At 38.7% G+C, this 4,664-nt stretch overlaps 1 non-coding gene across 1 annotated transcript; it reads left to right on the forward strand.

Moving 5' to 3' along the window:
- The first annotated feature begins 485 nt into the window (after positions 1 to 485).
- Trnaa-ggc lies at positions 486 to 558 on the forward strand. Its single transcript has one exon. It is a non-coding gene; the product is annotated as a tRNA-Ala (tRNA).
- The last annotated feature ends 4,106 nt before the right edge of the window (positions 559 to 4,664 follow it).

Below are 4,664 nucleotides of genomic sequence, written 5' to 3' on the forward strand. Positions count from 1 at the left end.
CACCGCTACAACGTCCCTGCGAGAGATAAAGAGAGAGAAGGTTCTGTTTCATTAGTGCCAATTTGCACCCAATAACCTACTAAGGTTGAATGGGGTGGAGCTGCTGTCTCGACGCCTCATTCAACTAGGGGTTGTCCTGTATCTCAGCGCTCCATCTTCCGGAACACGCATTAAGCTGCCTTACTCAAATCCAAGAACACGTGGGCCTCGTGGATAAAGAGAAAAAAAAAGCTTCAAGAGAACGCAACACTCCCGCTCGTCAGATCTCGCTTTAAAATGTACGCTATCGTCGTATTAAATATTCAGGGCAAATAGTTTGTATCCTTTTCAACATCAAGTCTACATCAAATACACTAAAGGATGAAGTTTGCATGAAAAAATATTTGACTTAGGCGGGGTTCGAAGTCGGGTCTTCCGATTGGCGGTCAGGCGTGTTAACCAGTTCCACCACCAAGCCATTTCTCGGAGCAAATTTCGGTGAGATTGGCTTGGTGGTGGAACTGGTTAACACGCCTGACCGGCAATCGGGAGATCCGGGTTCGAATCCCGGCTAAGTCAAATATTTTTTCATGGCGAACTTCATCCTTTGGTGTATTTGACTTTGCACCCGTGCGCGTGACTGCGTACAAAGTCACTTGTTCCTGCAGAGCTTATCAAGTCTGAACTATGTAAATAAATTCTTCGTATTCTCTCTGTTGGAAAACGTTTTAGCATTTTGATAAAATACTCTGGTAAAACATTAAAATTAGCATTGAAGACAAATTGGTTTAAATACTCATACCCAGCGTATCTAGTTAATATCAAATCATTGCGTAAGCTTAAAAGTACAGTTTGATCAGGATAGCAGGCGAAATTGTACTTATAGAGTGTGATTGATGGACTTTTGAGGAGACTTTAAATACGTAATTCAAAATTAAGGCGTAAAATTTTCTTAATAACCGTTTAAAAAATAGCTTATACTTACACACATTATGTCCATAGAATTTTTAAAGCTCCGTGTACCTGTTTTGATGTGCCTAGGACTACGCAAATTATATTGAATGCGTTCAGAAAAATTGAGTTTTAATATGAATCATTAACTTTTATTCTGCTGTTTTTGGCGACCGTAGCTCCATTTTTATTCACATTTATTTTTTTCACTCTCTTGACCTCAATTTTAAATGTTTATTAATGTCTTGGAGTATATATATTTATATCCCTATGCTCCAAGACTGCATTAATATCTGAGGCATTATATGGTGGTATGGTGTGATGAACGCATGTAACTCAACTCTTATTCTTTTAAGATATTTTAGTTGGTCGTCACTTAGGCCATATATTCTGCTTAATTCATGGCTTAATTGTAATAGGGAAGTACCTGAGAATAGATTGGTTCGTAAGCGTGTTTTTCTATGAATGCCTTCAAAAATACATTTGGCAATGTTTTGCGAAATAGCACCGGAACAAAGCCTCGTAGGGGCCAAATTTTCATATTATCTATTTTTGAAACTCTTGTTCAATACCAAACAGTATCACTGTAGCTCTTCAATTATTTTTAAACCTACAATTTTTTCTATCGAACTCAATTATTGAACAATTTTGCTTGTCCGATTACAGATTTTCTGATAGATTTCCGTTGAACTCCCTGAACTTGTATATCACCCCAAATATTTGATAGCGATCGCTTCACATTTTTGTATTTCAATACCAATTCCGGACGAACCCAGTATTACGTACCTACCTTAAAAACGAAAAAAATAAAAAATCGATTTATCGCTGCTGGGAGGTCGGGCGAAAGGAAACGAAGAAATGGGAATGGTAAATAATTAAATGAATGTTCAGCATGTTCTTATTCAGTGCTGTGTGAAGCACTTGAGAGACTCGTTCGCGTCGGCTTATCCGTGAATTTACGGTGCATTTATTCGGAACGTTCCAAGCATCGTTCCCACCAGAAAAATCCCATTTCTTAAAGTGTTTTGGGGAAAAAAATCGTATACGCTAGTCATTCCAATCCTTAATAGCTTTCTCCTCGGGCTTAACACTAATTCATTTCTTTCCTTGACTTTTGCTTGGAAAACGATTTCCTTAAACTATAATGTCCTAAGAGCCACGGTGCCTTACCAGGGGGACTGACTTTTCTGCGAATTGTGTCCTCTGGGCTTATCTTTACCATCCCTTTTTTTACCCTAGTACAGAGGTCGTACAGCATGTCCCAGAGGTCTTGCTCATGCATTCTTATCCCTAGGGATTTTCTTGGACTAGATTTCATTTCAAGATGTAGTTTGGTGCTCAAAAGCGCTTGGGAAACTTAAAGTAAGCTCCACTATTTGTGTGGTGAAGTATAGAAATTTTACGGAGTGCATTCTTCAAGACAGAAATATTCATGATGGGATGGAATGGCCATGAAATCTTTCAGGATTAGTTCACATGCAGGCGCTTTAATTAAGTCAAGGGCAAACTTAAACGCTCCATGTATCTTCCCTTGCGCCATTTAATACTTCAAAATCTATTAACACAGTTTCCGCTCCAATTGCTCCTCACCCCTTAAAATACATTACTCACTCTGCATCCCATAATTGTTTTCAAAACTATATTTACATAAGGAAGGATAACGAAAGAAAGTGGGAGGCTTTCGAGATGTGAGCGTGGAGATCAATCGAGAAGGTAAAGTGGATGGAGAGGAGGAGTAGCGACGAAGTGCTTGCAATGGTGGGTTAGAAGAGGCAAGAGTTTACATGAGATACGGAAGAGGCAGAAGGTATGTATGGAGGGAGTCCTTAGAGGAAAGTCGATGTTGAAAACTATGTTACAGGGTAGAATGTTAGGTATACGAGGGAGAGGAAGGAAGAGAATAGGATTTTAGATAGAGTGAAAGGGAATAGGCCTTACACCAAATTGAAGAAGGAAGTGCTTGAAGGAAGGGAATGCTTCTTAAGTACCTCAAGGAAACATATTTTGATCGGTAGAATACTAATAAAAATGTATACTTAGTTTTCTGGCTGAATGCCCGATCAAACCGGTCCTATGATTTTAGCTCTTCAATCAACATTTATTCTGTATTTTTAATAGATATCTGGTTAAACCAAGTAAATTAAAAAAAAAACAAACTGGCGTTAGGTCTCTGGGTGGTTGAGGTTCGATTAGATATTTCTTTAAGTACTTCTTTGCTAACTGCCTCTTTGAAAAATCCCAATAACATCATTTAACAATTCCGCTACCAATAAGAGCATTGGTTTCAAGTGTTATTATTATTAGTTATTCACCTAAAGATTTCGTTAAATTCTTGTTCGCAAGTTTGTACCTAGCTAATTCACAGAGTGATCAAATAAGTTAACAGTCTTTCAAGGTACATCATCACATTTCAGCTAAATTTTGGCAATCAAACATTACATTGAATTTACTGGATAAAAGCTAACACTAAGGCGTTAAAATTCTTCAATCGAGTATTTATAAAATTACGACCAACTTGCCAAAATCTCAGTAATAATTGACAAAACCTTTGAAGCAGTAATTGCCGTTACGAACAGAAGTCACAAAGGATAGAGAACGAAGAATGAAAGCAAATATAAAATGGAATAACGATTTCACACTGTGAATTGTATCAATAGTATTCCCCCACTCAACATAGTTTTTCTCTAATAGCGTGAGAGTGTGACATTTTTGCACAGGTTACCTAGTTATATCTATTAGTTCAGCCGCTGAGATCCATACCTCCTTTATTTATCACACGCATCAAAATCTAGCCCACACACTTGTAATGTAACGTAGATTCGGATTCATTCCACCACTTCTGACTTCAACCTTCCCGCAAACACGGTTGGGAGTATCTCTCCCGCGCCTTCCATCTTGTGCTGCCTCGCGGGACCATTAAAGGCGGATGCGAAGTAAGATAAGACAGCCTTCTCATTTCTCCGCTGCATGCCTGCCTTGTACGCCGCCCCTAACCTACCTCCTGCGTGCATTCCTCTTTCTCTTTCCTCCTCCGTAGCGCCAGCTTCCAGGCTCCAATCCAATCCTCCGGCTTCCTCGATCTCAATACTACTCCTTATTCAGATGCCACATCGACCGTAAAACATCGGGGGTCGATGTTCCGATATTTTAAAGTTTTCCTCCTGAGTAAAAACTTCGTAAATTTCACATGTGATTTTACAAACCATGACCTGACGATTTCGCACAGCGACGAAACTGGTCGTTAGTAAAATCGCATTTGAAATTTAGGAAGTTTTTTGCTTGAAATGAAGCAATTTAAACATGTCACGCTTAAAACAATGCACTGGAACGAAATCTGTTCTGCGAGTGTAAACCATTTTTGCCCAACCCAGAAGTTGAAGGCATAGGAGAGGTTGAATCAAATAATACATAATATTCTCACGACTTTCAATAGGTTCCCTTATTTCAGTAGTCATACGAATTTAAGCAGGTTTTCGTATGTATTATTACGTTTGTAGAGTGAAAATAACTTGGAGAATAAAACAAGATGTATCTATCTTCCTTCCATACTCTGTTCCAATCCTAATTCCGTGCGTGGTCCGAGAGAAATTCATTGCTCGCATAAGGCGGGAAAGATTCTCTGCATATATTAACTTAAATTCACTCTGCGTAGCTATTTAATCGAGAACATTAAATGAGCGTCTGTTGGTTCACGAATTAAAATGGCGTAACTTGACTTAACATGGCCAATAGTT

This window comes from Ischnura elegans, chromosome 10 (genome assembly GCF_921293095.1).
Source record: "Ischnura elegans chromosome 10, ioIscEleg1.1, whole genome shotgun sequence".
In the NCBI taxonomy this organism is placed as follows: Eukaryota; Metazoa; Arthropoda; class Insecta; order Odonata; family Coenagrionidae; genus Ischnura; species Ischnura elegans.